General features: G+C 38.7%; 1 protein-coding gene across 1 annotated transcript in view; it reads right to left on the reverse strand.

Annotated features, from left to right (window-relative positions):
- Window positions 1-4,610, reverse strand: part of tnip1 (TNFAIP3 interacting protein 1) — a 59,817-nt gene extending 55,207 nt beyond the window's left edge. The window contains exon 1 of the mRNA XM_071399760.1: window positions 4,472-4,610. The gene's annotated coding sequence lies outside the window, so the exon portion shown is untranslated. The remainder of the gene's footprint in view (window positions 1-4,471) is intronic.
- Window positions 4,611-5,942: the final 1,332 nt, after the last annotated feature.

The raw sequence follows: 5,942 nt of genomic DNA on the forward strand, positions 1-5,942 counted from the left end.
CTACTCCTTTAAAAGCTCTACAATAGGCTGAATTATTATTTCCATGATGTTCTATCTGTGCACATATGAACTTTGGAACAACCTTAATAAAACTGCCAACGCCAGCATGCATAGGCTTACTGCAGATAGTTTTCAGCTGCTCAGTTATTTTCAAAGATTGGAATCTCATGATGGGTGACCTCTAAACACTAGATGCAACCAAAACCAATAATGAAAATACAATAAGGCCTAAACATGAACTGCTATTGACAAAAAAATAGGTGAGACAGTGCGTCTGTACCATAGAGATAGATAGAGCACTCATTTTGTATCTGTTCCATTATGGCGTCTGTGACAGCATGGGCAGCGCCATTGAGGCTATCTCCATTTTGAAGATGTACATTTTCTTCTTCACGATTGGCTGATCCCTCCTGATGACCCGGTTGGACATGAGTCCCACAGAGTCACAAGCAGGGATCAGCCAAGGAAGTTGGAAGTCCCACCTAGTTGACTACATTAAAATGGTGGAAGCCCTAAATTGAGCTGGCCATGCTAATACAGCCTTTTGGCCACTAGAGGCCTCTCTCATTCTCTATGGTCTGTAGGACCCATTGGACACCATATTCAGGGTTGAGGAGTAATGTAATCTGATTACAAAAAACCATTAAGTGTAATCAGTTACATTACCAGCAAACATATTGTAATCAGATTATCGATACTTTTGAAAAACTAGATTATTACTTCTTGGATTACTTTTAAATTCTGAAAGGATGTTTTCTAAATGACATTCAATTCAGCATTGAAAAAAAGCGCAAGTTTAAGTTTGTTCCACCTCAGCGAATCTGACTACAAATCAGGGACCACTATGATAACATACCAAATGTGTTTTATGGATCCTTTTTATCTTCTAATTAATACCTCTTAAAGGGAAGGCCATCTGAAAGTAATCAGATTACGTTACTGAGTTTGGGTAATCCAAAATTGACATTACTGATTACAATTTTGGACAGGTGCCTAGAAACTGTAACGGATTACATTTAGAAAGTAACCTAGGCAACCCTGGCCATAACCAGCACTACAAGCTAACCTTAAGGCCTACAAGACTGAACAACTTTGTTTGCGGTGTGGGGGCGACACAACAGTTCACTCATGTCAGGCCAGGTAACCATCATAATGGTTCAAACTTGGCACACTGCTATCTTTTCATTCTTCCCTTTCCATCAAACCCAGTCGTGTGTCACGCAGACAACCTAGGTTCAAACCCAGTTGGGACTAAAGATAGTGTTAGCCCGCTGACCTAAAGCTTAATCAAATCTGTTTTTCGACAACATTAATCTTCTAGCGCTGCAAAAATTCACATTTGGCGTTACGTAACCAACAAAACATGTTTATATTGTTAAACAAGAAAAACATAAAAATGTTGCCTTGTTAAACAAGAGTAATTTTGTTTTATTGCTTATCTTGAACATCGGCTCACTGGTTTAGAATAGAGTAGAATAGAGTACAGTAGAGCAGAATAAAGTAGAATAGAGTACAGCAAAGTAAAATAGAGTAGAATAGAGTACAGTAGAGCAGAATAGAGTAGAATAGAGTACAGTAAAGTAAAATAGAGTAGAATAGAGTACAGTAGAGCAGAATAGAGTAGAATAGAGTACAGTAAAGTAAAATAGAGTAGAATAGAGTACAGTAAAGTAAAATATAATAGAGTACAGTAGAGTAGAATAGAGTACATTAGAGTAGAATAGAGTAGAATAGAGTACAGTAGAGCAGGATAGAGTACAGTAAAGTATAATAGAATAGAGTACAGTAGAGTAGAGTAGAATAGAGTACAGTAGAGTAGAATAGAGTAGAGTACAGTAGAGTAGAATAGAGTACAGTAAAGTAGAATAGAGTACAGTAAAGTAAAATATAATAGAGTACAGTAGAGTAGAATAGAGTAGAATAGAGAACAGTAGAGCAGGATAGAGTACAGTAAAGTATAGTAGAATAGAGTACGGTAGAGTATAATAGAATAGAGTATAATATAGTACAGTAGAGTAGAATAGAGTACAGTAAAGTAAAATAGAGTAGAATAGAGTACAGTAGAGTATAATAGAATAGAGTACAGTAGAGTAGAATAGAGTACAGTAAAGTAGAATAGAATATATTAGGATAGAGTACAGTAGAGTATAATAGAATAGAGTAGAATAGAGTACAGTAGAGTAGAATAGAATAGAGTAGAATAGAGTACAGTAGAGTATAATAGAATAGAGTAGAATAGAGTACAGTAGAGTATAATAGAATAGAGTACAGTATAATAGAATAGAGTAGAATAGAGTACAGTATATTAGAATCGAATAGAGTAGAATAGAGTACAGTAGAGTAGAATCGAATAGAGTAGAATAGAGTACAGTAAAGTAAAATAGAGTAGAATAGAGTACATTAGAGCAGAATGGAGTAGAATAGAGTACAGTAAAGTAAAATAGAGTAGAATAGAGTACAGTAAAGTAAAATAGAATAGAGTACAGTAGAGTAGAATAGAGTACAGTAGAATAGAGTACAGTAGAGCAGGATAGAGTACAGTAAAGTATAATAGAATAGAGTACAGTAGAGTAGAGTAGAATAGAGTACAGTACAGTAGAGTAGAATAGAGTAGAGTACAGTAGAGTAGAATAGAGTACAGTAAAGTAGAATAGAGTACAGTAAAGTAAAATATAATAGAGTACAGTAGAGTAGAATAGAGTACAGCAGAGCAGGATAGAGTACAGTAAAGTATAGTAGAATAGAGTACGGTAGAGTACGGTAGAGTATAATAGAATATAGTATAATAGAGTACAGTAGAGTAGAATAGAGTACAGTACAGACGCCACCCGTCTCCCGGGTGGCGCAGTGGTCTAGGGCACTGCATCGCAGTGCTAGCTGCGCCACCAGAGTCTCTGGGTTCACGCCCAGGCTCTGTCGCAGCCGGCCGCAACCGGGAGGTCCGTGGGGCGACGCACAATTGGCATAGCGTCGTCCGGGTTAGGGAGGGTTTGGCCGGTAGGGATATCCTTGTCTCAGTATGTAAAATGTAATAAAATGTATGCACTCTACTGTAAGTCGCTCTGGATAAGAGCGTCTGCTAAATGACTAAAATGTAAAATGTACAGTAGAGTACAGTAGAGTAGAATAGAGTACAGTAGAGTATAATAGAATAGAGTACAGTGGAGTACAGAAGAGTATAATAGAATAGAATAGAATAGAGTACAGTAGAGTAGAATAGAGTAGATGGAGCCAGATCTAACACAAATCTCCAATCTCTATTTAAATATTTTTTTTAGTCCAGGACTCAGATTCATCTGTCCGGGTGGATACTGGCCCTTGATCTAGTGGGCCCTGGGCATGTGAGAAGTGGGTCGTCAGTTATGAGAAAACATCGAAAATCACATACAATTGTTTTTCTTAATTTGTGTCGTTGGAGGACGATTTGGGTCATGGGAGGACGGTCAGTTGCTCTTTTCGGTCTCGAGCACTTTGGTCATTCAAGTTTCACAAAAACATTTAAATGAATATATTTGAAATATCAAAAGTTATCAAAAGTTATTTTCTTCTTTCTAGGAATGAACGTCAAAGAATTTGCTACAATACATGGCTAAATTTTTTGGCTTCTCCTCAAGCACAAAATACTGTGAAAAGTCCACGCCTGGACTGTAGCTTGGTTGGATATGTGCTGAATAGAAGGCCTGTCTGGAAAAGCTGGCTGATATTTGCACTGTTCAGTATAGGGTTTGTTTTTCATAACTCAGATGTACTGTTAATGCACACCAATAGTAACATGTTTATAATTTTTTATTTTGGATTGATTACAGAAATGTCATGTTATAATTTCGGATGTGTTTTTAAAAAAACAACAAATATGACCTATAATTACTCCCATACTAAGGTTAGCCATTTAAAAAAAATCAAACCAGTCAAAGAGATATGACATCACATAAATGGAATTAAATGTTTTTATAACATATTACATTGGGGTGGCAGGTAGCCTAGTGGTTAGAGCATTGTGCCAGTAACCGGAAAGGTTGCTAGATCGAATCCCCGAGCTGACAAGGTAAAAATCTGTCATTCTGCCCTGAACAAGGCAGTTAACCCACTGTTCCTAGGCCGTCATTGAAATTAGGAATTTGTTCTTAACTGACTTGCCTAGTTAAATAAACATCAAAACATTAATTTTAGATTACTGGAAGAGTATCATATTTATATTTTTTATGTATTTGTCTGAAATAATTAGAATTATATTCTAGATTAAATGAACCTTTTTAATATTAACAATCATTCACAAATCAAATTGCATTTTTTTTAAACTAACTTGATTCGCCCATGTACGCACATTAGATGATTCATTCAGCTTGACCAAGTCAGAGTCAAAAAGCCTCAACAAAGAACTCTTTATAACCTAGAAAAACTATCTTATAACATCAAACAAAACGACATCTATATATACAATTTGGAAAAGAGCGAACAAACATAAACTCACCCACACATTGAGCGTGTGTCCGAGAGACGCATTTTAAGGAAATTGGTGAATAAGGGGGGAAAGCAATTTCAATGTTTTTAGAGAGACATGGGGAATTCCCACATAGAGAAAGGGCCTGGTACAGTTCATAGCCTCAACAGAAGAGAACAGAGCAGAGCAGGGCGACCTAGGTTCCGTCTAACTGCGCAGTAGTGTAGTCTGGCCTAAAGTGAACAACACAACCAGAGAAACAGACACAGTCGATACTCTCAGTCTGCTACTGTATGTGTTAGTTATATTCTACACAGGAACACTAGAGTTGCAATGTACTCTTTGTGAATCAGAACTAAAGTGTGCTGGAAATTACATTAAATGTCGCTTTGCACATTTAGTTGACATAACACAGAAATGAATGTCCATACAGTATAAGGCCTAATAACCAAGTTTAATCTCATTTATATTAAACTTGCCTAGTTAAAAAAAGGTTCAAAAAAATCTATGAATGTATAATAATTAACATGAAATAGGGATAATTTTGAGGTTGTAGTCTTTGTTTAAATGAGCAGTGTTGGGCTGCTGCACGGTGCAGTTTAAATGAGCAGTGTTGGGCTGCTGCATGGTGCAGTTTAAATGAGCAGTGTTGGGCTGCTGCACGGTGCAGTTTAAATGAGCAGTGTTGGGCTGCTGCACGGTGCAGTTTAAATGAGCAGTGTTGGGCTGCTGCACGGTGCAGTTTAAATGAGCAGTGTTGGGCTGCTGCACGGTGCAGTTTAAATGAGCAGTGTTGGGCTGCTGCACGGTGCAGTTTAAATGAGCAGTTGGGCTGCTGCACGGTGCAGTTTAAATTAGCAGTGTTGGGCTGCTGCAAGGTGCAGTTTAAATGAGCAGTTGGGGTGCTGCACGGTGCAGTTTAAATGAGCAGTTGGGCTGCTGCACGGTGCAGTTTAAATGAGCAGTTGGGCTGCTGCAAGGTGCAGTTTAAATGAGCAGTTGGGGTGCTGCACGGTGCAGTTTAAATGAGCAGTTGGGCTGCTGCACGGTGCAGTTTAAATGAGCAGTGTTGGGCTGCTGCACGGTGCAGTTTAAATGAGCAGTTGGGCTGCTGCACGGTGCAGTTTAAATGAGCAGTTGGGGTGCTGCACGGTGCAGTTTAAATGAGCAGTGTTGGGCTGCTGCACGGTGCAGTTTAAATGAGCAGTTGGGCTGCTGCACGGTGCAGTTTAAATGAGCAGTTGGGCTGCTGCACGGTGCAGTTTAAATGAGCAGTGTTGGGCTGCTGCACGGTGCAGTTTAAATGAGCAGTGTTGGGCTGCTGCACGGTGCAGTTTAAATGAGCAGTGTTGGGCTGCTGCATGGTTCAGTCTACACTCTACATGTTGCCATGGATCTCTTGGCCTGATGTAGGGGATTTCCTCCTCTCTCAAAGCCCTTTTTTCTTCTTTCCGCTTTTAACTCTGAGACGGCTTGACAACAGCTGCACTCACAAATACAG

Source organism: Salvelinus alpinus, chromosome 4, assembly GCF_045679555.1.
Source record: "Salvelinus alpinus chromosome 4, SLU_Salpinus.1, whole genome shotgun sequence".
Classification (NCBI taxonomy): domain Eukaryota; kingdom Metazoa; phylum Chordata; class Actinopteri; order Salmoniformes; family Salmonidae; genus Salvelinus; species Salvelinus alpinus.